This window comes from Ambystoma mexicanum, chromosome 3q (assembly GCF_040938575.1).
Source record: "Ambystoma mexicanum isolate Mex_15411 chromosome 3q, UKY_AmexF1_1, whole genome shotgun sequence".
NCBI lineage: Eukaryota > Metazoa > Chordata > Amphibia > Caudata > Ambystomatidae > Ambystoma > Ambystoma mexicanum.
Genome location: NC_090926.1, coordinates 272,084,339 through 272,111,972, shown reverse-complemented (window position 1 = coordinate 272,111,972; position 27,634 = coordinate 272,084,339). Strand labels below are relative to the sequence as shown.

Sequence of the window (27,634 nt, the reverse complement as noted above, 5' to 3'; positions counted from 1 at the left end):
CATTGGATGTAGTTGGAGTAATCCAATAGACTTCGGTCTTGGCAAAACAGGTAAGACGTGAGGAATGAGACGAAGGCAGTCCGTGGACGTTCCGAGTTTGGCGATAATCAGGTAAGACGTGAGGGATGAGGCAGATGCAGTCCGTGGCCGTTCCGGGTTTAGCAATGAGCAGGAAAGACGTGCAGGGATGAGGCGAATGCAGTCCGTGGCCGTTCCGGGTTTAGCAATGAGCAGGTAAGACGTGCAGGGATGAGGCGAATGCACTCCGTGGCCGTTCCGGGTCTAGCAATGAGCAGGTAAGACGTGCAGGGATGAGGCGAATGCAGTCCATGGCCGTTCAGGGTCTGGCAATGGGCAGGTAAGACTTAGGCAATGAGACCAGAACAAGGCAGGAAAGTCACAAGGCAGGTCACGGATTCAAGGAGCCAGAAGACAAGGTAGCAAGATGCGTAGCTTTGAAAATGTACAAATTCAGAAGCACCGCCGTGCGCGAGGGCAGGGCTTAAATACTGGTCAGCTGACCGCACGCACAACACGGCGCCGTAGGCCCGAGCACCTACGTGAATGCAAAGGGCGCCAGCGTCTCCAAGGCAACCCATAGCGTTTTCTGAAAGGGAGCGTGGACAAAGATGAACCATGGTTCTGAGGTGCTAAAGAGAATCCCGCTATGGAATGAAAACTGTTCGCTCTACTGGGAATTCTGGAATGTTTGTTCCTGTGCAAGACCGATCTATGATCAGACAAAGAACCCATCTCTTTCTTCCTCTTCGGGAATATGCTCAGCCGCAAGAGAATCAACATTTCACAGAGTGTGTTAACATTTTGCCAAGGCACAAGTGGAGTTGGCCGATTTCAACACCATACTCGCAGCAGAAAACACTTTGTGTACCCAACCATTGAAGCGTTTGCCGTCCCTATTAGGAGGGATGGTAGGGTACGCCGCCTGCCTCGAGGTGGCTGTAGCCGCCTGAAATAGCAAAATCTCAGGAGTGGGGTGAGATGAAAGGTAGCTGGGGTCGCTACCAGAAGGGCATTATTTTTTGGTTAACGATTTGTTAGCTGCCAGAAGAGATTCCGGAGACTGCCAAGCAGCTGCCACCCTTTTCTGTAATGTCAGATGAAAAGGTAACACCGGGTCAGAGGACGGACCTAGATCCAAAATGTCTGTTAGATCATCTTGTACAAAAGCTTCAGGAGGACTGGACCAGCCCAGATACTCTCTGACCCTAGCCATGAGCCTCCTGTAGGATGGCTCAGGTCTGCCAAATTCCACCTGTGGAGAAGTGTCCAAACCACTGGCATCATGAAGAGATTGCCTCAACTCTTCCAATTGACTGTCTCCAGAAAAGACATGAGCCAAATCAGGCTCAACATCGAAGTCTGACCTCTCCTCCTCATAGATGTAATCCAGAGGGAGGTAGAAGTCCTGCCTCGGGACAGAAGAGGGTCTGGAGTCCACCACAGGCCTCATAGACTTGAAAGTAGCATTCCTTGGAGGATCCCCAGTAGCAGGGATCTCCATCTGTCAATTTCGAGCAAAAAGGCCCAAAGGCATCGAGGGCGCTGAAGGCGTTGACGTCGATAACGGCGCTGAGGCCTTGTCCGAATGGGACCTTGAAGGTTCCCGATGAGTCGCGTCGAGGACCCGAGCCCGAAGGCATGAGAGCCACGGAACAACACCGTTCCTTGGCGGCTTCATCAGAAGGCGCAGACGGAACTGTGCCCTGCGATTGAAAAATCACTAACATCTGCTGCCCGAAGGCAGCCCATTCCTCTGGAGTCGAGGACTTGGTCGGACAAGCCAATTTCCTCGCGGCTCCATCCTCTGCGAAGGACGGGGAAGGCAACCGGCAACGGTGCTTCCTAGAATGCTGAGACGAGGGGGACAAATGGCGGGAACCACTCCGGGACCGAGACCCCCGGGACTCCTTCCGACGCGGAGAGTGGCCCCTCGAATCGTTGGTGGACATCCTCTTGGACTTAGATTTACAGGACTTACTGGGTTTAGAACCCCCCACCTACCTGAAGCTTTCCCTTACGCTCCTGCAAGGCTTTAGTAGTCAGCAACTGGCATTTGGAACAGTCGTCGGTGTTGTGACTCTCACCCAAGCACCACAAACAAATGCGATGCGGGTTGGTAATCGACATTTTCGACTTGCAGTCCCGGCAAGTATTGAAGCCAGACTGCGGAGTCAGAGGGGATGAAGAAAAAGACACTGACGAGGAATACACAAGGCGTGCCGAGTCTCCGAAGCAAACACGTTTGCGGAAAAAACTGAACTGATGCTACGAGCGCCGCATGTTCTATTTATAACATCCAGTGACGTTGCCCTCGACAGAGGCCTTCGAGGGACATCAACCCGACGCAGGACACCCTCTGCCGAAAAAGTTTCCGAAGTACACAGCTGTGGACATTACATGTTAAAGATGTGGAATACATTCGAGGACACAATTCATTCGAAAAGCCTTCTTTAGAAGGGTGCAATATGCAACACTTAAATACACTTCAAAAATACACTTCTTCAGTTAAGTGGATAACATTTTGGGATGGCACACAGATACTCCCTATACCCTGAGGTGATTCCAATTGCTAGGACACTGTGGACATTAATATATCACTTTTACACTTAATATGTAATACTGAAGTTATGATAAAAAGGAAAAGGTTAGGGAAGGTAACAATGGTTTACAAGTGTCTCCAAAAAGGTAAGTACTTCACAATCCCAGTATTAAATTTAGGTTAACCTTTTCCTAGCTATACAAGTAAGATATGTATGACTTTTTGAGGGATAGTTAAACACAAAGTCGGAGGTTAGAAGTGTCTTCAGGGAGCCAGGACAGGCGATGTCAATTGAACAACGTCTAGGAGAGCTGAGGCACTTCTTGAGGATAGCACAAAGGTCTTGCACAATGTTAAAGAGTTTTTGTAATCAAAGAATCACTGTAGGGACACAAGCTGGGAGGCTTGTGAGAAGCAAAGATGCAAGCAACTCTGCAAAGGGCAGCAAATGCAAGTCTCCAGTGAGAGCAAGCAAGCTACAGACAACAAGAGGTAAGTGCCCCTAGTTGCATAGTACCTTGAGTCTAAAGAAAAGGTTCCAGCTGGCTTCTGTTGCTGTTGTAGTCCTGCAGATCCGGTTGTTCCTGGGCCTCAGTCGTGGGGACAAGAGGGAGGACGTCTGGGGACTCCTGCACTACAGTTTGAAGGTCGGCAGCAGCAATGAGCACACTTCAGATCAGCAGCACTGCGGTTTCAGCTACTCGCAAATAGTACCAGCGCGGTTCTTGGACACCTTGTGGACTTTTCTTGCTTCTGGGGTCCAGCACTCTGTTGAGGGGGCTCAGGCTTGGTTAGTCCTGTTTCGAGGGAGTCCAGAGGATCTTCCTGGAGCTCGGGTCCAGCTTAAAGGCAATGCGCTCGTTCCTGGTGTTCCTGTCCCCTGGAACTCGGTTCCTGCAGCAGCAAAGAAGTACAGCCAGCAGAGAGAGGGGTTCCAGTCAAGTTCCTCTTGGGGCCAATTGGTCCCACCAACCCAAGGGGAGAAGTCGTCCTTTCCGGGCTTCTTTAGTCGATTAGAAATTCGGAGCTTCAGAACTGCAGCAGGGCTTCACCAGGCAAACCAACGGTCCAGGAGGGTGCAGCAAGCTTCTATTTCAGTTTCTTCTTCGGTTCCTTCGTCCAGTGGTCGACTCTGGCTTCCTTGCAAAAGACCTCGCCTTTTATGCAAGTCTCTCCCATTCATTTTTGGCCTAGCTGTCATTCACACAGCAGGGCGGCTGTCATGACAGGACAGACAGCCAGCCAGCCAATCACCTTTGGGTGCATTCCTGTAACCACGGAGACTAAACCCAGGGAGTTCGGGAAACCTCTCTTGCTTCCTGCCCTGCTAGACATGTTGTAGCCAGAGGCGGGCTTCACCAGTGAATCCCAAAGACAAAACGAAAGAAGGAAACAAACCTTGTTTGGCGCGCAGAGTAAATCTCAAGAAGGACCTTTCCAACAAGAAATGACAAAAAAGAAGATCGGGCCATTTTGACAAAATGGGCACCCATGGGTGCAATCCTGTAGCTACGAACGCAGCCTGCGGTAAAACACACAATGGTAGGAAAACGTAAACCACTGCCACCAGCCATTAATTGTAGAAAGGGTAACATAAAAATACATGTTACATGAGAAGGTAGACAAAGGGGATACTAAGTAACCCCTCCAGCACTCTATGTAAGATAGTGTGTGCAGGGTCTACAACGAGAAAAGGGTAAGTAAAGTCAATTTCACTTTACTACTCTTGGAAACGGTAGTTTATCCAAGAGAAGGTATTTAAACCTTAGAGAAATCCAAAAGACTTCTCTGTGACACTGCACTGCGGGTGCTGTGTGTCACAATGCAAAAAGATGATGCCAATGGAGTTGGTCAGACTCTAAAACCAAAAGAAAAACAGGGTTCAAATCAAACGAAAAATACATGCGAGTGGGAAAAAGGTCTCACTTTCTCCAGGATAAAAATTAAAAGTCCTAAAGTCTAGCAAAAGAGCTGGGGGTTTCTAAGGTAGAAGGGAATAAACACAGAATTGAGAATTCTCCCTTACAAACGCATATTATCAAAGGCACCAGACCACAGGACATGGGAGTTGGCAGCCTCAAATACAAGTCACATTGTAATGTGTGCCTGAAATTATAAGGAGTAAAAATTCAGAGCAAAACATTTTCCTATGAAGTTGAGAAAAAATAACATGCATGTCAAAGAAACTAATGGACTAAAATAGAAGTCTCATTTTTCAATTGCTCTCTGACGACAAACAACCATGTTTTACATCTCCACAATGGACTCTCAAACGTACAAGTAAGTTGGGTGTTTTGTTTATTATTCTAGTAACTATGTAAGCATGTTTGACCCAAACCGATAATGTGCATGTATCAGCGAATTTAGGTAAACAGACTTTTTCATTTATTTAATGAAAATAAAACTGTTAGATAGAAATGTTATATCAGGAACAAATCGAAATGCTAGCACTTACAATAGCTACAGAATTTTAGAAGTTACATGCAGGCGTTTTCAAGCACGTACAGGTTTTTGCTTCCAATTGAATGCTGGAACTTGTAGTTTCATTTTCACATTGTAAGGACGGGTCTACAAGTGCCAGAATGCAGAGGTAGGAAATTATAAGTTACCCACTGTAGTGACTAACGTACTCCTAGTCCATAGTCCCCTTTCCTCCATACTGTATGGGCGTCCCTCGCCAGGTACGGGAGATGAAAACTTTTTCACCTGAAAAATCATCTTCCCCTTTAAATTTAAACGCGCGCTGTGGCGTGTCCCTGGGAGCATGTGCTCCCCTGACTCCACCCACCGGCACCACTCCTCAGTCCCATTTGACGCCTCGCCAATATTAACATTGTCTAACGACACTAGTTTTATTAGGGGGATGATGGTGGGACGTAAGGAGGAACGGGGACTATGAACTAGGAGTAATGAGTAACTTATAATTACTCCTACGTCCCCTCTCCTCCATACTGTATGGGCAATTACAATTGAATGTAGTCCCAGGGTGGAGAGTTACCCCTCTTAAGAAAACAAGTTCCTTAACACTTCCTGACCATATGCTGAGGGAATAGCCCACGTAGGCCCCTTGCAGATAACCTGTCACGGAACGTGTCTTAGGAAAGCGCCTGCCGTGGCCTTAGCTCTGATGGCGTGGGCATGCATGTTTGCTGGCAATGGCTTGTGCTTCCCTTCATATGTCCCACTGATGGCCATAACCATCCACCTTGTTATGGAAGTCTGAGTCCTGACAGCCTGGTTTTGATCCCCCAAAGGTGACAAAGAGGGCATCTCATTTGCAGAAGCATTTGGTTCTGCCCAGGTAGAATTTTAGGGCACGTCTGAAATCTAGAGAGTGTAGTACTCTGAGCATCATCCTTGGGGTCCGCGAAGAAAGTAGGTAACATTTTTGTACTCATTCAAGTGAAAGGAGGAGACGACGTTGGGTAAGAAAGCAGGATGTGTTCTGAGCACCATGTTGTCCTTACCAAAGAACAAGTTACTTACCAACTGGTAACGTTCTTTCGATTGGATGTTTCTCCAACGTATTCCTCATTTTAGATGTATTCCATCCAGCTTTAGCTGCTTCAGAAACAAATTTCGGCAGAGGGCGCCGTGCGTCGATGTCGTCGAGTCGATGGTCCATCGAAGGCCTCCGTCGAGGGTGACGTCATCGGGTATACAAGTAGCACACGCGGCGCCCATTGGCATCAGTTCTGTTTTTCCACCTCACTTTTGTTCTACTGTGTAGATTATGCCGGTAATCAGGTATCAGCCTTGCGACAGTTGAAGTGGCAATAACACAGAAAAATCTACAGAGGGGTAGGCTGGTAGGGCGATGAGGAATACATTGGAGGAACATCCAATCGAAAGAACGTTACCAGTTGGTAAGTAACTTGTTCTTCGAGTGGATTGTGTCCTCCAACGTATTCCTCATCTTAGATAGACTTCAAAAGCAGTATGGATAATTCTCTGTAGGAGGGAGTAGATTTTTTGATACCCCTCTGTTAGTTCCTTTGGGAACACTGCAAAAGATTTAGGACTACAGGTGTTAGCAGTAAACCCACTTGGCAGCAGTCTGTACCACCCAGATTTACCTGGTAGCTGCGGCTGAGCAGTCAGACTTCCCTCAAGAAGAGTTAGGCAGTATGCAAAGTATACACAATAGGCACTCAGACACAATAGAACAAGCAAACACTGACCAGAGCTTTGGTATCAAAGTATATAATTATTTATTTAAACCCACACTGTTTGAAACACTCCAGCACTCTTATTTGTAAAACACTCTAAACATAGTTACTATTATAATATATACAACCCTTATTCCTTATGAGGCAAGTCTTAGTTAACACCACTTATTTCCAGACAGAGGTGAACGCTTAACTATAGATGGCACTCCAATAAGTTCATGAAAAAGGGAGGGAAAAAGGCAGAATATGTGAAGATACACCACTCTAAGATTTAGGAACAGTATTAGCAAGGCAGAAGAGCAAAAGTCACTTGTGAGCCAAAGTCCATAGGCTGGGCCCACTCTTAGAGAGAGCAGAGCACAAATGCGCCCAAGATCACACAGTTACACTAGGCTTTGAAAGTCTTGCAGAGAGTTCGAAAAGAGTTTAGAGAGGCTCAGAAAAGTTTAGCCAGGGTGTCCCAGGCTAACACAGGTTCGAAAGCCGGGGGCTAAATCTACCCCGTACAGTCGGTGGCAAGGGAAGCCAGGTGGAACACGGTACCTTAAGTGGGAAGGATCCTCCAGCGGTGGCGGTTGTTCCTGGCAGCGGGTGCAGGGGAAGAGAAGATCTCGATTTGGAGGAAAGATGAATGTCGTTGCACTGCCAGGGAAGAAACCAGCCACGGAGTTTTCCGGTTAAAGGTATTACCCTTTATTCCCCGGTTGTGGTAAAACGTGGTATTCCGGTTGCCGGGGTGCTTGGCACAGGCAAGACTGCCACGAGATGCGTCGGGAAGGCGAAAAGACAGTGAAACTGGTTATCCCCATCAGTCAAAGGAAGAAGACTCTCCGGCGGGAGATCTCTGTCGTTGGGAAAAGTGGTGTCGTCGTAGCAGGTCGGTTCAGCTTCTCTCTCGTCGGATTCTTAGGTCCTGTGGCGACTTCTGAAGTTCCAGTCCCCAAAGCCCTGCTTTTATGCAGAAAACCCCCATTCACTCAGCCTAGCTGTCACTCAAACATGCTAAGTGGTGAGCCAGCCGGCTCACCACTTGGGCCAATCAGGACGGAGTGCGACTTGAGTTGCCTAGGCAACTTAGTCCAGGGTGCCTAAATCCCCCTCCACCCCTCCTAAGTACCCCAGACAGAGTGGCACCACTTTGGAGGGCTTCTGTGGAGAAGCCCGCCAAAAAAGTGGAACAAGGGGCTCGACTTGGGTTGAAGTCACAGAAGAGAACACAAACGCCATTTTTGAACCGAGTTTTGGCAAAAAATACCAGCCGGAGAATTAATAATAAATAAATAAACCAGCGGTATGTTCGAGGCTATCATAATTAAATAAATAAAGACAGTAGCCTCGAACTATGGGAAAATCCCATAGAGAAATATTTGCGGTTGAATATTAAAAGTAGTATCCACTGCCACCAGCCAAAACTTGATCAGGGGGGACAGAGACGTGCACCCTCGACTAACAGACCCCGGGGCAATCAAATTGCCCCAGCCAGTACGTCCACAATATGATGGTTTGTACTGGTTCTGTTCAGAATTCAAGACTAGTAAAGTCAATGGTGACTTTACATGCCCTGGGAGACAGTAGTCAGTCCCAGGGTATGGAGTCTATACTGGGGGGTCACTATGACACCCGTGTTACTGCACTGAGGGTGCTGTGTAACACACATCACAAAAGCACATGAAGCCCTGTGGAGTAAAAGACCCCATAGCCCATTAAGCACATCTAGAGTCAAAGGAGCACACTCAAATCATGTCTCAAATGGCTGAATATAGTACTGCTTTACCAAAATTCAGCATGCAGCGAAGACCAAGTTGCTGCTTCACAAATGGATCTTATGGGAACACCTGTTTGAAGGGCTGTCGAAGAGGCAATGCCTCTGGTGAAATGGGCCCTTAAGCCCTCTGGTGGGTCTTTCCCTGCTAATCTGTAGCATTCTGCAATGCAAAGCACAATCCAACGTGATATGGTTTGCTTTGACACCGATTGACCCAATTTCCTTCCGGTGTAGCCTACGAAAAGTTGATTATCCACTCTAAGCTTGGAGAGCCTAGAGATGTAGAAGCTCAGAGCTCTTTTCGGGTCCAACCTGTGCAATCTTTCCTCCTCCTTACTAGGATGAGGTGGGGGGTAGAATGTGGGTAGAACAATTTTCTGATTTAAATGAAAATCAGACACAACTTTAGGCAAAAATTAGGGTGTAACCCTCAATACCTCTCTGTCCCTGTGGAACATAGTATAGGGTGGCCCAGAAGACAGTGCCTGCAATTCGCTCACTCTTCTTGTAGATGTTAAAGTAACTAGGAAAGCAGTTTTCCATGTCAGTAATCTTAACTTGGAAAGGATAAGGAGGAAACACATTGGTGAGTCATTTTAAGAATTGTACTACTAAAGGAATTTTGAAATAGGAGCATTCTTCCAAAGAGCGCTTGAAGATAGAAAGCGCTGCAAGATAACCTTTTATAGTCCCAACATTTAGAACTCTATGTGCTAGGGACAAGAGGAAGGACAGTACTTCCGGAATAGAGCATAGAAAAGGATCAACATTCTTTTCTCTGCACCAGTTGCAAAAATATTTCCAACGGCAATGGTATAGAGATTTTGTTGCTGGTCTTCTTGCCGAAAGCAACACCTCCATGACGTCATCTGGAAGGTCCCAATCCTTGTATCTCAGCTTTTCAGATACCAAGCGTGAAGGTTGAGAATCTTGACCTCTGGATGGAGAACCTGACCCTCCATTTGTGAGAGAAGGTCTTCTCTCTGAGGAAGACGTACCGGGGGACAGATGGTCATGTCTAGACGGTCCGGGTACCACGTTCTCCTGGCCCAATCGGGGCAATTAGGATCATGTGGTTTCTGAATCGTCTCAGTCTCCTGATGACCTGAGGAATGACGGGAATCGGAGGGAATGCGTATAATAGTGGGAAGTTCCATTCCACCACGAACACGTCCCCTAGGGCTCCTCTCGGGGGAAACTCCCTTGAGCAATACCTTTCACATTTCTGCAAATAGGTCTACTTGAGGGGTTCCCCAAAGGGCGAAGATCTCTTGAATGACTTCCTGAGCCAGTTCCCACTCGTGGGACACCGTGCTCTGCCTGCTCAGAGTGTCTGCCGTTATATTCTCCTCCCCGGCTAGATGGACTGCCATTAAGGAGATTCCTTCTTGAATTGCCCAATACCAGAGCTGCATTGCCTCTCTGCACAGAGGTAGTGACCCTACACCACCTCTTTTGTTTAGATAGTGCATGGTCACTGTGTTGTCCGTCATTATTAGGGCATTTTTTCCCCTGCCAGATGGCAGAAAAGCCTTCAGCGCTAGTCTGATTGCTCTCAGCTCTAAAAGGTTGATGTGTAGTTTGGACTCCGATGGAGACCAGAGACCGCTGATTGTCAGGTCGTTGGCATGAGCTCCCCACCCCATGAGTGAGGCGGCCGTCACTACTGTAATCTCCGGCCATGGCTGCCAAAACTGTTCCCCTTTTAGGATATTCTCTGTGCAATGCCACCACAGATTATCCTGCCGAACCTTGTTTGGAATCTGAAGAAAATCCGTCATTTGACCTGAGAACTGGGACAATTGAGTCTTTAGAGCCCATTGAAGGGATATCATCCTCAGGCGTGTTTCTGGCACTAGGAAGATGCAGGATGCCATGAGGCCGAGCAACCTTAAGAAGTCGTAGGCCTGGAGATTTTGGGCATTTTGGAAACCATCTGAAGAATGTCTTGAGCCCTTGACTTGGGAGGCAAGCTCTTTCCCAAGGATGTGTCCAATACAGCCCCTATGTACTGGAGCTGTTGGGAAGGTGTCATTTGTGACTTCTTGAAATTGAGGGAGAAGCCCAGTCTGTGGAGGAAGTTGCAGGTGACTTTCAGACAGATCTAGTGCTTGTTCGGCAGAACGTGCCCTGATCAACCAATCGTCCAGGTAGGGGTAAACGTGAATCTCCCCCTCTCCTGAGGTGCGCTGCCACCATCATCAACTTGGTGAAGACCCTCGTGGCGGAGATCAATGCAAATGGCAGGACTCGAAACTGATAATGTGAGTCGCCAACTACGAACCTCAGGTATTTTCTGTGCTTGAGATGAATTGGCACATGAAAATAAGCATCCTGGAGGTCCAATGACACCAACCAATCTTGAAGTTGGAGGGCCTGAAGGATCTGAGAAAGAGTGACCATCTTGAACTTGTCCTTCCTGAGGAACTTGTTCAAGTTTCTTAAGTCCAAGATGGGTCTCAGTCCTCTGTCCTTTTTGGGAATCAAAAAATACGGGGAGTACCATCCCTTGTTCCTCTCCGCTACAGGTACTGGCTCTATAGCACCTTTCTCCAGCAGGGTTAGAACTTCCTGCTGTAGGAGCAGGTCTGAAAACTTCAAAAGGTGTCTCCCTGGTGGATTGTTTTGAGGTTGCGTAAGAAAAGGAAGGCAGTAACCTTGGGTTATTATTTCTAGAGCCCAAACATCTGAAGTAATGGCTCGCCATTCTTGCAGATGCGGTAACAGCCGGCCTCCCACAGGTGTCTTGTGATGCAAGTCCTCAAAGTGGTTTTGTGGCGGTTGCTGCAGCCGTTGATGGCAAAGAGGCTGCAGCTGGAGCTGGCTTTGCACGTTTTCCTCGTCCACCACAAGTGGTCTTTCTCTGGCCCCTTTGACTGGCCATTCCTCTCGCCTTTCCATATGAGGAGTAGTAACGATAGGATCGTCCCCGCCAAGATTGTCTTGCCGCACGAAAAGGCTGAGGTTGCCTAATAGCAGCTCCTAATGATTTGGCAGCTGCTTTTGAGGTCTGCAACCTCTCAAGTCTCTCGTCAGCCTTGCTGCCAAAAAGGTGAGACCCGTCAAAGGGCATGTTCAGAAGGCGGTTGTGTACATCTGGTGCGAAACCCGACTTTCGTAACCAATCAAATCTGCGCATTACCGTGCTAGTACCCATGGACCTGCTCACACCATCTACAGTGTCCAATCCAGATTCAAGTGATTCCTGCATGGCCTCCTTTCCATCTCTAACAATGGCTAGGAATCCTTCCCTTTCATCCCCTTCTGGTTTGTGCTCCGCCGCCATTGCAATGCACTCCCACAGAGTGTACGAAAACTTTGCTAAGGCACATGTGGAGTTGGCTGATTTTAACGCCATACTCCCAGCTGAAAATACCTTACGTACCCAGCCATCCACACGCTTATCGTCCCTGTCCGGAGGGATAGAAGGGTACGCCATTTTATTTGAAGCTGTGGCTACCCAGACCACCAGACTTTCGGGAATGGGATGTGTAGACAGACAGTCGGGTCGCTACTGTCAGGGAGGTAATTTGAAGTAAGGGATTTTATTCACTGGAGGAATAGAATCCGGAGTCTCCCAATTTTTGGCCACTCTATTTTGCAAGGCTACATGGAAGGGTAGGACTGGATCTTCGGTGGGACCATGGTCCAATATATCTGTCAAATCATCCTGGAGGAACTGGGTTGGTGGTCTAACCCATCCTAAATAATCAACCACTTTTTTCATTAGTTAACAGTATGAGGGACTGGCATGCTCTCCTGATTCTGGCTTGCCAAAATCTGTTTCAGGAGATGTATCAATGCCACTTGCATTATATGTAAGGACTCCACCAGGTCCCTCATCCTGCTTTCTTCAGAAATCAGGCATTCTGGGACATTTGGTGTACCATATCCAAGTCCAAAAGGCGCATTCTCCTCATCAGATCTCTCCTGTTCCTCAAAAATGGAGGTCAAGGACTTGAAAAATTCCTTCCTAGGAAGAGGTTTAAAAAACTTTTCTGGGAGAGGCAGAGGAAGTGTGTTAGTGGACCCTGAAGGCCTTACAGGCTTCTGGTCGAGTTGGCTGAACTGGAGCCTTTGGAACCTTTGGTGGCGAGGGCTTTGGGGTCGGGGTCGACAAAGGCGTTGATGGCGTCGACGGAATAGTGGTGTTGACGGCGTCGACGGAATAGTGGTCATTGACAGCGTCAGCTTGGAGGGCGTCGAGGCGCTCTTCGAAGATTTGCCCTTCGAGGTGTGTTGGGTTTTGGAGGGCGTCGGGGACATCGAGCGGTCGACTCAACTCGAGCGGTCTTCTTCGCTGTGCGTCCTGGAAGGTTCTCAATCCTCCCTTCTTCGATCACCCGGGCTCGAGGGCGCACGAGTGTTGGAGCGATGATGCTCCCGGCTGGCTTCCGAAGGAGGCGCGGACCGAGGCTTCGCTTTTTCGAACACCTCCCTCATTTGAATTCTGAATGGTTCCCACTCTTCGGAGGAAGAATTTTTTTTGGGGCATTTCATTCTTTTCGGGGATTCGTCCGAGGACGAGGTGGACCGGGACCTGTGGCGTCTTTTCTGCGATTTCTTTGTCGAAGACGACGAGCGATAGGAATCGCTTCGGGACCTGGACCGATGCTTTTCGCGTTGAGGAGATTTCTCCTCACAGGACCTGGACTCGACGCTAGAGGCTTTTTGGTCAGATTTACGACCTACCTGTAGTTTCCCCTTCCTCTCTCGCAGGGCCTTCTCCGTCATCGCCTGACACTTCGTACAGGCCTCCATGTCGTGGCCTTCCCCGAGACACCCCAGACATTCTCGATGCGGGTCCGTGATAGACATTTTCGAACCGCAAGATTTACATTTTTGAAACCCGATTGCGGGGTCGTAGTCGGTGTCGATGATGAGGACATATCCATATTCTCTAGTAATATTCACTGCGTCAAAGAACTCGAGGTGCGCCGAATCTCTGAAGCAACATGTACTGCGGAAAAACGGAACCGAGGCCAACGGGCGCCGCGCATACTACTTGTATACCCGATGAAGTCACCCTCGACGGAGGGCTTCGAGGGACCATTGGCTAGACATCGATGCACAGCGCCCTCTGCCAAGAAATTTTGCCGAAGCAGCTAAAGCTGGATGGTGTTCATCTAAGATGAGGAATACGTTGGAGGACAATCCACTCGAATGTACTATATGGCTCTGAAGCCACAAGCGCCTGGATCTCACTGATTCAGCGTGCCGAGGTAAAGACCACTAGGAGGGCCGTCTTAATGGTTACTAGCCTGATGTCCGCGGCCGCCATGGGCTTGAATGGTTTATGCGCCAGGGCGCTCATGACCACATTGAGGTCCCACACAGGGTGCGGTTTCTTGATAGGTGGATATAGTCTAGTCAGGCCTGCTAAGTGCCTCTTAACCACTGGATTTTAGGTTGACAATAGCTCCTCTTGAGAGTTCTTGTAAGCTCCAATGGCTGCTGGATAAGTGTGGCATGTGTCTATGTTGGGCAAGATTGTATGCAGTACCCTTTGGGTGCACTACAACAACCCTGACCTCCTGGCAATAGGAACCCAAACTTTGGTATAAGTCTGTACTACACAGGTTGGCAGTGTGATTGAGCAGCCAGGCTTATCTCAAGAGGGGTCAATGTGAGCTGTAGGGGAGTTACACAGAGATTCACAGTGACAAGTATTCAAATAAACTCTTATACACAAGGTTTCTTGATTAGACAATTATGAATGTATTTAACAGCCAGTTTGAATAAGCCTTCTTCAGAAGGGGCAATATAATAGTAGCACACAAATACACTCCAAAATACACACTCTTAATATTTCTAAATCAGTAAATACCCTTTTGGGATGGTACACAGACACTTCCTACACCCTCAAGTGACTTTAGTAACTAGCACACTGGACATAAATATATCACTGTTAGCAGTTAGAATCCGACTTAAGAGTTTGTCAAAGAGATAAAGGACAAAACAAGAGATCTCACAAATATTGTGAAAGCAAGTACTTTTGAAACCCCCCCAATGCAAAGTTAGTTAACCCCTTCCTGGAAGGAAGACCAAACATAATGTCAGAGGGAAGAAGAATCATTCAGGGAGCCAGGCTAGGCCAAAGTCAATTGGGCTAACGTCTAGGTGAGCTGAAGCACTTCTCAGTTAGGTAAAAGTCTTGCACAATGTTTTAGAAGTCTTTGTAGAAAAGAGGAAATCAAAGCAGGGACACAAGCTGTTAAGGCTTGTGAAGTAAAGAAACTGTTAGCAACTCTACAGAGCAACGAAGACAGGTCTCAGCAGAGTACAAGTGAGGTTACACGACCAGAGGTAAGCTCTCCTAGACTGTACAGTACCTTTGGTTAGAAGAAAAGGGCTTTGGCTGGCCTCTCTGCAGATCCCGTGTTCCTGGGCTTCAGTTGTGGGGACAAGAGGGAGGACGTCTGGAGAACTACTGCACTGCAACGGGATGGTCGGCAACAGAAAAGGACCAACTTCTATTTCGTGGCACTTTGCGTTTTCAGCTCCTCGCAAATAAGCAAATAGCACCACTGCGGACTCTCGGCTGTTGAAATGGGCTTTCTTTGCATCTGGGGTCCAGCACTCTGTTGAGGTGGCTCAGGCTCGGTCAGCTCTGCTTCCTGGTAGTCCGGAGGATCTTCCTGGAGCTCTTGGACAACTTAAAAGCAACACACACAAACTGGTGTTCCTCTCCGTGGCTATTCGGTTCCAGCAGCAACTGAAGTGGAATTTCAACCAGCTCCGAGAGGATGTCCAGGCAGCTTACTTTGGAGTTGATTGGTCCCACCAACTCAAGGGGAGAAGTCGTGCTTACAGGGCTTCTCTAGTCGAAACGAATTTGGAGTTTCAGCACAGCAGCAGGGCTTCACCTCCCATTCATTCCAGCCTAGCTGTCAGTCACCAAGCAGGGCAGCCAGACAGCCAATCACCTAAGCGTGCATTTGTCTCCTAGGAGATAAAGCACAGGGAGTTTTGGGCACTTCCCTCGCTTCCTGCCACTGCCAGACACCCTGGAGCCAGAGGCAGGCTTCACTCGTGAATCCCGCCAAAGGCAAAGCAAACAAAAAGACCAAACCTGGTTTGGTGTGCAGAGTAAGTCGCAAGAAGGACCTTGCCACAAAGAAATGGCGAAAAAAGAAGACTGGGGCCATTTTGACAAAAAGTGAACCCTTGGGTGCTTTACTGCAGCTGCAAACGCAGCCCGTAGTAGATGCACACCACGGTAGTTAAAATTAAACCACTGGCACCAGCCATTCATCGAGGAAAGGGTCAAATAAAAATGTTACAGGAGAAGCTAGACAAAGGGAATACTAAGTAACCCCTCCACCACCCTATTGTGAGTGTGTGTGTCGGGTCTAGAAAGTTACAATGTAAGTAAAGTCAATTTCACTTCACTGCTCTTGGAAATAGTAGCTTATCCAAGAGAAGGTATTTAAACCTTGGGGAAATCTGAAAGACCTCCCTATGTCACTGCACTGAAGGTACTGTGTGAGACAATGTAAAAAGATGATGCCGATGGAGTTTGTCAAACTCCACAACCAAAGGAAGCAGAGTTCAAATCACATTACAAACACATGAGAGAGTGGGAAAAAGGGTCTCACTCTCTCCAGGTTAAAAATTAAAGTCCTCAAAATCCAGCAATGTTGCTGGGGCGTATCTAAGGTAGAGAGGAATTAGCACATTTCAGAGAATTCTCCCAGTCTATTTGCACACCCGAGTATGCAAGGTGTGCCAAGAAGGAGAGCACAGCATCCAACATGCAAGTCAAAGGATCAATTTCCTTTGATTCTGCCCAGTGACAGAACGTGGTCCACTTGCTTTTGTACTGGCGCCTGGTGGTGTCACCCCTGGCTCCCTGTACCTAGCCCCCTGTATAATGGCCAGGTTAACCTGCGACTGGTGCAGATGCTTCAGGGAGCCCTGTTCAGGAACCACGATCCGAGGGCTAACTTCTCCTGGGCGGGGTGGATGACTGTGTCCCCCTTCTGCGAGAGTAGGTGTGCTGGGACCAGCGGGAGGTGCACGGGGGCCTGGTCTGACAGGCCAAGCAGCTCTGAGAACCAGTGTCGTGCTGGCCACCATGGAGCTATCAGAATGATCCGAAGGACCTTCGCCTCCCTGATCCTGCAGAGGACCCTGTGCACAACGGGAGTAGGAGGAAAAGCGTAAGCGGTCATGTTGTTCCGCTGGATCTGCATTGCATCACCCAGTGAAAGCCTGCCTTACCCCTGCCTGGAGGCAAACTGAGTGCACCTCCTGTTGGCACTGGTGACAAAGAGGTCCACCTGCGGATGACCCTACCTGTTGAAGATCTCCTGAAGGACCTGCACGTCAAACTGCCATTAATAGTTGCCCGAGCCCAGCCTGCTGAGCATGTCCGCCTCTAGGTTGGACTCCCCTGGAAGGTGGACTGCTGACAGGTGTATGTTGTTCACCAGAGCCCAGTCCCAAATGTCGACCACCAGTCAGATATCCATCATCTCGAGCCAGTTGATGAGTGCCATCTGCTCCTGCCTGGACCATACTCCATGGACCCTGTGGTTGTGCAGGGTAGTTCCCCATCCCTCTAAGGATGAGTCTGTGGTAATGGTGACCTGTGGTGTTGGTTGCCGGAAGGGCCTGCCTATCCACAGGTTGTTGTCTGTACCCCACCAGATCAGATCCTGGTGGAGCTGTTCTGGTATGCTGGCCTGCTCTGCCTGCGAACCCTTCTCCTGGTTCAAGGAGGCTGAGAAATGTAGCTGCAGCCGCCTTATTTTGAGCCTTGTATGTGGCACTGCAAGAAGACGTGCAGCCATAACTCCCAACAGGTGTTGGTACCACCATGCCGAGGTCACTGCTCTGCTGAGAAAATGGCCAGTGGCCCTCTTGATGGGCGTGATCCTGCCCTCCGAGGGGACGATGCTCTTGGAGCTCATATCCCAGATAAGCCCCAGGAAGGTCAGGCTTTGTGTGGGCACCAACTGTGACTTTTTGTTTGAGATCGATAGAAAATCCCAGGTCGTGCAGTGTATCCATGAGGGCAGATGCTGTATGTTGGACCGCCTTCGGAGATCTCGCCCTGACTAGCCAGTCATCTAGATATGGGTACAAATAATGCCCTTGCGCCCTGAGTAGGACTGCCACTGCGTTCAAAAGCCTTGTAAAGACCATGGGGGTCAAATTGAGTCCAAAGGGTACAATCCTGTATTGAAAGTGAAATCCCATGATCCTGAACCTTGGAATTTATCGATGGGCTTCCCAAATCAGAACGTATAGGTAGGCATCTTTCAGATCCAGGGATCTCATCCAGTCTCCCGCACACAATGTCTCTGCTACGAAGGCTAGGGTAACCATCTTAAACTTTTGGAGGGGAAGGGAAAGCTTCAAGGTGGAAAGGTCTAAACACAACTCTCAGGCCAGCCTGGTTCTTTTTGTGTATGGCGAAAACTTGTGAATAGAAGCCCATGCCCCGCTGTGAGGCTGGGACTTCCTCCATGGCCTGGCTCGCTACTAGCAAGCGTATTTCCGCCAACAGAGTAGCTGTACCAATCTGCAGGAGTGGAGGGGAGGAAGGAGGAGAAGGAGGAATGGGGAGCCAGAAGCCATTTAGCAAGAAGATACTGAGAGGATCCATGGATCTGTGAACCTTGTCCGCCAGCGGTGTGTGTGTGAAGGGCAAGCCTGTCCCCCAACGGAGACTTGTGGATCCGGATGGGCCTGTCACAATTTCTTCCCCTCTGAGGCTCGGGCTGAGGAGGGGGACTGGAAAAACCCCTTGTTAGCCGCTTTGTGCTGTTTGCGTTGGCTAGGGGATCTGTCCAGTTGTCCGTCTCTCCTGAAACCCTCTGAAGCCTCCAAAGGACCGACCCTTGTCCGAGCGCTGGTGCCTTTAGCGGGGACTTGGTGAGGATCGATAAAGATCTGTCTGCAAGCTATTCTTTTTCTTGTCGAGTTACTCGTCCATTGTTGAATGTAACAGGCCCCCCTTCCCCACGAAAGGCAGGTCTAGTATGCGTTCCTTGACATTTGGGTTGAATTTTGTGGCCCTTAGCCAAGCCATTCTTCTCACGTCGGTGGCGATGCAAATGGTGTTACGCTCACCTGGTCTCCACAGGGGTGCCGAACGGGACTGGCAGGTCCGATGTTAAGTGGTTTCACGTGCCCCATCTGAATCCCGCTTCCGTCACAAAGGTGCGCCTAAAAGGTTAAAAGAAATGTTACCCAACTGTAAGGTGGAAGGCCTACTCCCACCTCCTGTGGCCTTCTAATACACTCCTCTGCTATGCCTCACCTTAGTTTTATGAATGGCAGGCTCTCCATCCTGCAACAGTATGCAGGGGTGCGTAGAGTTCAAGGATCTAGTTACTTCACTGATCCTGTAGAGTTCCAGACAACATTGACTCAAATGTGTAAGTCCTATACCAATGATATGGTTCGCCGTAGAGTTCAAATTGCCCAAGTTGAGTTCTGTGCCTTTTTCCTATAGGTTTCCCTTTGGTGTGAAAATATGAAGAACGCAGAGTTGTTTTCCAAGGTAAATTCACACCGGTGTTCTGTGATAAGTCTTTATATGCGCTATTGTCCTTCTGCACGACTGACCTGCTGGTCTTTGTATTTTGCAAGCGCTGTATCTCCGGATGGATCGCGTGGTGAAGCCTTGCGGGACCGCAAGGAAAAGCAGCCTTCAGGTGAGAAATTGCGCTGCATAGAATTTAATGTCCAATGCAGTCTTTTCCCAATGCGCAGCTAACCTGATGTTTATTCTTATGTTCAACAGGTGCAGCGACTCCGGAGCAGTGGGCGAAGGATGGCGGTAGTCGAGTGATGGTGCTTTGCTGGATCGCCGGAATGAGTAACTCTCAGGTAAATATTAACAATGCGCTGGATAGCGATGTGGATTTCTCAGTCTGCGCGGCTAACCTGATGACTTTTCCTTTTCAGCTCAGCAGACGAAGACACAGAGCTTCAGGTAAGAGTCTAGTTCTGTTTCTTCACCTTTCTCTTCCTTCCTTTGCAGGTAGCTCGAGAAGAACTGGACGGGCGTAGCTGAAGACTGGCCTGAAGGTAACAGACACAGTGAGCGTTACGCTGCAGGAGTGCAAAATAATGCAAAGCGTGTTCTGTACTGAGGGCGTGGTTTATATAGCCTTCAGAAAGTAGTCCCCAGGTAAAGTAGTCCCAGCAACCACACCCTTGCAAATAGTTCCCCAGGCAAGTAGTCCCTTCAGCCTGCCTCAGACTGGTCTACACGTGGTTCACTTAGTTTGAAACTTGCCATATTGGTGATGGCAGTATGAGCCTTGGGCCAACGGCGCCAGGACCGAGTCCAGGAAGCCTCCAAGGGATCCTTTGGGGCCTTAAAGGCCCCCATGGATGCCGATGCCCTGGGCAGGTTGGTCTGCGCTTGATGTTTGGGGCATGAACCGTGACAAATGGCCCAACCTGAAGTGTCGATATGGGCCACTGTGGACTCCATTATGTTTTGTGCCACTAGTTTGGCTTCAGCCAGCTCAGCCATGAAGCAAGCCTGGCTGTGAGCAGGGAGCCCAGGGAGGTAATCAGCGATCTCCCGTCATAGCTTCTGGTTGACAGCTGCAAACATGGCATCTGCATTGGCCTGGCGCAGGTGGATAGTGGCATTGGAATACATTTTCTTGCCGAAAGCCTCCAAGATCTTTTCCTCCCTGCCCAGGAGTGCCGAGGCCGAAGTCGCTGAAGAAGACTGTGGCTTGGAGTACAGTGATGCCGCAGCTATCACCGTGAAATGTGGTTGGGGGTGCGCAGGCAATTAGATGGGGGTCCCTAGAGACTAATTAAACAAGAGATAGATAGCTAGAGTCAACTGTTAGTTAAGACACATTAGGTATTTAATAAAGACATACAAAATTACAAATTCATCAAATATCACTTGATAAAACACTCTAAAAAGGTGACAAACCGAGACCATATAGGTAAGATTAACATCAATGTAAATCTGATCAATAGTATTCCAGAGAACCTAAACATTTTAGTCTCTGGTCTAGTATTGTCCTTATCTAGACAGTTATCATCTAACAACGGTTGTATAATTGTATTGTCTCGACATGTTTCTGTTCTTTATCAATTAGCATTACCTAATGTGTCTTAACTAACAGTTGATGTTTATTGATTGTACCTGTTGTGTAAACTCTAGCTATCTATCTCTTGTTTAATTAGAGTGTGGCTTGAGCCATCCTTTTTTGGCAAGCACTATTACGTCTTTCTGAAGTGAGATACCCGTCCTAGCACTAGGACATAGTGTGAGAACCTCAGCCAGTACCCCCACCTTCGGTTGTTCCACCAGTGACTGTGGAATTCCTAGGTACTCAGCCAGGCCTGCCAGCTGTTCATGAAAGGCTTTGGCTGACGATGGAGTGTCCTGGCCCTCCTCCTGTCTGTGTTCACTGTTGTGTCCTGCAGGTCCAGGGGAGCCGGAGGAGTGTTGGGCGCAGGCAGCTGTGGCGTGCGGATTATCAGTGCCAGAGGCTACTGAGGTGGCAGAGCCGGGGCTGCCGTGACTGGTACAGGCATGGGGGCCGGGGGCTGAGCTGGACCCAGGGGCGGTGCCATGGGTGCTTGCGGATGAGCAGGCGGGAGGTACTCATCTGTGGTGATCTCATGAGTGCGAGGAACTTCTCGAAGAACCTGTCTTCACAGGCCGGAGTGCCTGATGGTACAGACATAGGGAGTCAGGCCCTGAGGCTGCTGTGACATGGGGGTGCCTTGTCTCGCTGCATAGTCCACGGTATACCTGCCCTGATAAGTGGATGGATAGGATGTGGACCAAGTGACAGGGGTTGACCACTCCCATCTGGATGTTCTATCCCCTGCCTGGTCTCCGAAGGGAAAAAGCATCGGGTGAGTCGCCATTTTGTCTGGCCAGGCGGCCATTTTGTTTTGCTCCATGCCATGTGAATGAGTCGTGGAACTTGCTGAGCTGGGACCGGCTTCCACCAGTACCATGATCGGTGGTGGTTGAGGCCTACCCTACACCTCAGGACGGGGCCTGGTAGATAGGAGTGCCCTCTGCTGTGGTGCCGGTAGTGCTGCGTGCAGGCGACCCCTCGGACATGGGTCCGGTGTTGGGGCGTAGCCCCTCGGGTTGGGACTCGGTAATAGAGCCTTGCGGCCCTTCATCGTTACCACTGGTAGGATCTTGCGACCCCTCAGCCTAACCCCAAGTGCTGGTGAAAGCGGGATGTTCCCGTCGATGCGGATATATGTAAATAAATGATATGATATTTTATTTGCATCGCGCTCATACAAGCTCTACAAGGGTTTCAGAGCACGACTAGGCAAGTGAGGGGAACAGGGGAGAAACGCAACAAAACAACAATCTTACTGGGCCCAGTGACATTGAGAATGAGCAAGTGCATGGGAAAGGGAAAAGGGAAAAAGTGCATGGAAGGGGGAGAGTGGAAAATAAGGATCAGCGGAGATCAGATAAATAATAATAAGTAAAATAGAAAATGGAGGCAATACACAGTGGTTGTGCAGCCAGCAAGGGACAAGTGCTGTGTTTAAGGCAGCAGACTGGGTAAGTCTTATAAGTGCAGAAAAAGAAGGAACAAAAAAGGGGGGGGCTGTATGGGTACAGATACAATTCCCAGTGCAAGGGGTGGCCAGGAGGCAGTACAGATGGGTGGCAGGGAGAGTAGGTACCTGGGCCCAGGGGACAGAGGGTGGCCAGGTTCACAGTGCCAAGAGAGCAGATCAGCAGGGGAGAGGGGGAGCAAAGGCAGAAGCAAAGAGGAAGGTCTTGAGGTGCTTCCGGAACCGGAGGTGGTTCTCCTCAAGTTTTAGAGTGGCAGGGAGGCTGTTCCAGAGGGAGACCCCAGCCGAAGATAGAGATCTACCCCCAGCTTGTTTCTTTGAAAAACGATTGACCCGGAGGGAGTTAGAGGTAGAGGAGCAAAGAGCTTGAGAGGGGAGGAATTTGCAGAGGGATAGCTGAAGGTATTTTGGACCCATGCCCCAGAAAGCCTTGTGGACAATGCAGAGGGTTTTGAATTTAATCCTTGCATCCGCTAGGAGCCAATGTAGAGATTTCAGAGCTGGAGAGATACGATCCCCGGGCTTGAGGCCAAGGACAAGTCTTGCAGTCCTGTTCTGGATAAGTTGCAGAGAGTAGAGGCAGGTAGATTTAGAAAGAGGCTGTTACAATAGTCCATGCTCGAGAGATCCAGAGCTTGGGATACCATGAGCTACTGGGGGAAGGAGAGGAAAGGCAGAGTACCTCTGAGGAGGAGCAAGAGGAAGTTGGACTTTTTACAGACCTCAGAGATATGGGCGGAGAAGGAAAGTGTGGAGTCAAAGATAACCCCGAAATATACTTTCAAATTACTTCCCAGAATCAAAACAATTAAGTGGATAATCTTTGGACTTCTTCTTACACAATTCCTACACCCTTAGGTGACTTCAATCACAAGGACAGTAATAGCATTTATATATCACACTAGTAAACTTTACAGATTCTAAGGTTAGGGAAGGAAAAAGGTTAGTGAGTTTTTCAGTGTTTGTGAAGACAACCAAATCTTGCAATGAAATATAGATAAGCCTTTCCCTGAGGTAACAGTATACAACGAGCTACCACCTATGAGGGACAAACAGTATCAAAGTCAATGGACTAGAAGAGTCTTCAGAGAGCCAGGACAGCCAAAGTCATTTGGGACACAATCTTTGGATCTGATGCACTTCTTGGATCAAAGTCTTGCACAAAGTTAGAGAGTCTTTAGAAAAATCACTTGTAGGGCCACAGGCTGTTAAGCCTGTGAGAAGAGTGGAAATCAACTCTAAAAGGTAAGCCAATGCAATTCACAAATGAGAAGAGCGTGGCTAAAAGGCAAACAGGTAAGTACCCCGAGCCTAAACAGTACCCCTGGTTTGAAGAAGAGTGGTCCAGCTGGATTCTGTCTTGCTACAGCGGTGCAGACCCTTGTTCCTGAGCCTCAGTCGTGGGGACAAGAGGGAGGCTGTCTGGAGGGTTCCTGCAGCGGTACTTGGCAGGTCGTTGGCAGCTACAGGCTGTTTTCGGTTCAGCTGCACTTCGGGGTTTCAGCGCTTAGCAAACAGCACTGTTGCGGATCTTGGTCACCGGTTGGACTCTCTTTGCTACCTCGGTCCTGCACTCTGGTGAGGGGACTCTGGATCTGGAGGTCCTGCATCTGGAGGGTTCTTGGGTGTCCTGGAGCTTCTAGCCGGATTTGTTCCACGGCAGAAGTTGCACTCGACTACGGACACTCGACCCCTTGCATTGGGCTTACTATGCAACAGAGAGGGACAGCAAGTCGGGGATGGTGGTTCAGTGGAGTTTGTCTCGTGGTTGGTTGCTCCCACTAACCCAAGGGGAGAAGTTGTTCTGTCCGGAGCTTCTCTGTCCAGGTGAAAAAATAGTTCAGTGCAGCAGCAGGGCTTCACCGAGCAATTCAAAGGTCCAGGAGGTCACAGCAAGCTTAGTTCCGGTTTCTCCGTCGGTTGTTTCTCCCAGTGATTGACTCTGCATGTAGTCCCAAAACCCTCGCCATTAAAGCAGGTTTCTTCCACTCATGCACAGCCCAGGCTGTCAATCACACAACACGGTGGCTGTCCTGAAAGGAAAGCCAGCCAATCAGGACTAGTTGCATTCAGGCATTCCTAGAGACAAAGGACAGGAGTTTCGGGACCCTCCCTCACATCCTGTCCTTCCAGACACACTGGAGGCAGGGGCGGGCTTCAGGGCTGAAGCCCGCCAAAGGCAAGACAAACAAACAACTCAAATCCTTCTCAACGCACAGAGTAAAATCCAAGAAAGACCTCACAAACAGAAAATGGCAAAAAGAGCAGACTGGGGCCATTTTGACAAAAATGGTCACCCATGGGTGCTGTACTGCAGCTGAGGGTTCAGCCTGCGGTAGAAAAGGACAATGGTAAGAACATGTAAACCACTGCCACCAGCCATTTAAAGTAGTGAGTGTAACATAGAAATTTTACATGAGAGAGTAGGATAAGGGGCTACTACCCCAGCACTCCACATAAAATGGTGTGTGCTGGGCCTACAAAGAGAAAGGGTAAGTCCATTTCACTTTACTATTCTTGTGAACTGTTGTTGACACAAGAAAAGGTCATTAAACCTTAAGAAAATCTAAGCGGACTTCTCTGCGACACTGCACTGAAGGTGCTGTGTGTCACCATACAAAAAGCAGATGCCTATGGGGTTTGTCAGACTCTAAAAACAGTGAAAACACAAAATACAGATCAAGTAAAAAACACATGAGAGTGAGAAAAAGGCCTCACTCACTCCAGGGTTAAAATTAAAAAGTCCTCAGTCCAGCAATAGAGCTGGGGGTCTCTAAGGTTGAAGGGAATTAGCACAGAAATGAGAATTCTCCCTAACAGTCTTCTCTCAAGTACCTGAGCCATAACTAACTTTAAAGTGAACTACTTACTTGTTGAACAGTCTTCCACAGGAACTCTGACTTTTGCCTGCCACAGAACCCTATCTCACCCTGCCTACAGCATGCTCCTAGACTACTAGGGTCCCTCTTCTGCCCCCGAGTGAGTGAACTCATTCAATACACTAGAAAAGGACTGGATAAGTAAAGGATTCTGTCTTGAAAAGTATAACAAGTGTTTAAAAGTACTTGTGAAAGAGTTAGTTGGTAACTGTAACTCAGAGTGAGCAGTTACAAACATTCTTACCTTGAATGTGTCTTTTACCATTCTGAAAAGTATATGTAAGGTTATTTTACTGACCTGTTAATTGGTTAGGCCTCTTTCCCAAAGGTAATGCCGTTGGCTTCACTATTTATTTCAGAGAATCGGTGTCCAAGTAACCCAATTGGGCCTTGCTTCCTCTAACTTGTTGTTAGCCTGTCTAGAATATGTCTGCCTTCGGTTATACTTGGTTATAGGTTAATGTTTCGACTCAAAAGGGTCGAATGACAAAAGGGTCGAGTCAATTCGACCGAAAAAAAGGATCACTTTTTTTGGGGTGGTCCACCTATAATAAATAAATTTAAAAAATATACATTTTTTTTAAAAAATTCGCTACTTTTGTTATCGGTCGAATGCATTCTCACCTTTGGCATTCGATCCTTTTGATTTCGTAACTTTAACTGTACACCGTTATACTTACCTTTAAGTTGCTGGTAGCTCCTTTAAAAGGTATTTGGGTTTTACTTACCTTGAGTTAGTTGTGTGTCATCCTAAAATAAGTTCGAGTTATTGCTTACCTCAATCTGTGTTCCACTCATCTGAAAAGCAACTGTAATAGCAGATTAAATTAGGTTTTACCTGCTGTGTGCCATTCTTAAAAGTGTTCTTTAGGTGTAGCTGACCTTGGTCTGCCTGGTGCAATCTTAAATTGGTGTAAAGAGTTCTTGCCTATCTTAGACTGTGTTCCACTGAGCTGAAAAACAACCGATTGTATATTACATCAAAAGGTCTTACTCACCTAGTATAACTGTGTGTTACCCTCCCAGTAGTTATGGGTATACTGTTCCGTGAATCTGTGTTCCACTATTCAGAAAAGTATCCTGGTAACAGGGTTGGTTAATTATTTGAGTTCTTTGCTGAGTGTCACTGCATAACTGACAGGGTCTACTATCCTTGACTTACTGTCAAGTAATCAGAAGGAGAAATTACCTTACCGTAATAGTCTTTCGCTGGATTCTTCTCCCACAGATTCCTCATTTTGATAGATATCCTTGTCCAGCTCTCCTGCTTGGAAATATTTTCCACAAGGGGCATAGTGGACCTCGACTTGGCCGTCGATCCGTCTTGCACAGTGATCGATCGTCGGCTGCGGAAGTGACGTCAGGCGCCATACATATACCACATCACTACGTCCCATGCCTCAGTTCCTCCCAACTTTTCCCGAGCTCAAACGCTGCATAGGAAAACGGAAGGGAGCTAACCAGCCTTAAATTGAGCAACTTTGGAATAGAAACCAACAGGTTAAAAACATTCCAATTAGAAAACAATTTATTTTTTAACATATTAGTAACCGAGATGAGCACCCCAAAGCCATCGCCAATGTACTTCATGGCATCGGAAGCGAAGAGCCACAACAGTGTCTGAGCTCGGACGGCTGATGAGGAATCTGCGGGGGACGAATCCATAGAAAGAATTTTACGGTAAGGTAATTTCTCCTTCAATGGATTGCTTTTCTCCCACAGATTCCTCATCTTGATAGACTCCCCAAGCAGTAAGCTAAAGGAGGAGGGCAGAAAGGATTACACAAGCATATTCTGCAGAATCGCTCTGCCAAAACATGCATCACCTGCACGTTAAAAATTCAACGCATAATGCTTTGTGAAAGTGTGCAATGAGGGCCACGTGGCAGCATGGCAAATGTCCCAAACAGGGACCCCCCCCTTTTGAAGAGCCATGGAAGCAGAGACACCCCTAGTGGCATGGGCCCCGATACCCGGTGGACTTCTTTTCCCGCCCACTGATAGCACTCAGAGATGCATAAAATGATCCAGCGTGAGATGGTTTGTTTGGTAATCTAAATACATTTGCAGGAAAGAGAATGGGTGACAAGCAATTGGTCCTTCTTCCTGAACTCTGCTGTGCGGCCAACATAAAAGCTGAGGGCTCTTTTAGGATCAAGATGGTGAAAACTCTCTTCCTCCTTAGAAGGGGGAGGAGGTAGAACACTGGCAAGCCAATACACTGCGAAAGGTGACATTTCGTAACAACCTACGGAAGGAACCCTGATCTGACCTTAAGAGATATCTCCTTGAAAAAACGCATAAGGGGGGGGGGGGGGCTTGCAGCATAAGGCCTGGAACTCGCTAACCCTCCTGGCCGATATGATACGATAGGATAGGCGATTTATAACGTGCTTAAAAAAGGCTGTCTCAAGGGATAACAATCTAAGCAAACAAGAATGCACAGGATTAAACAGAGCCGCCATAAGAAAGGTGAGAACCAGGTTAAAGTCCCAATCCGGAAACAAAGGGAGTTGGTGGGAGTTTGTTCATGAGGCCTTTCAGGAATTGGGCCCATGACCAGCACAGTAAAAAAGGAACCTTAATCCAGGGACCTTTTATACACAGAAAGGGCCACCAAATACCCCCTGACAGTTGCAACCTGAAGGGAAAACTAAGGGGAGCTCCGAAACACCGGGAACTGAAAGGAGCAATATGACATGAACAAGTG

The 27,634-nt window shown here is 48.3% G+C and overlaps 1 protein-coding gene across 3 annotated transcripts in view; it reads right to left on the bottom strand.

The window, feature by feature from the left end:
- Positions 1 to 27,634, bottom strand: part of ANKRD52 (ankyrin repeat domain 52) — a 1,656,133-nt gene that overhangs the window by 52,653 nt on the left and 1,575,846 nt on the right. The gene's annotated exons all lie outside the window — the stretch shown is intronic.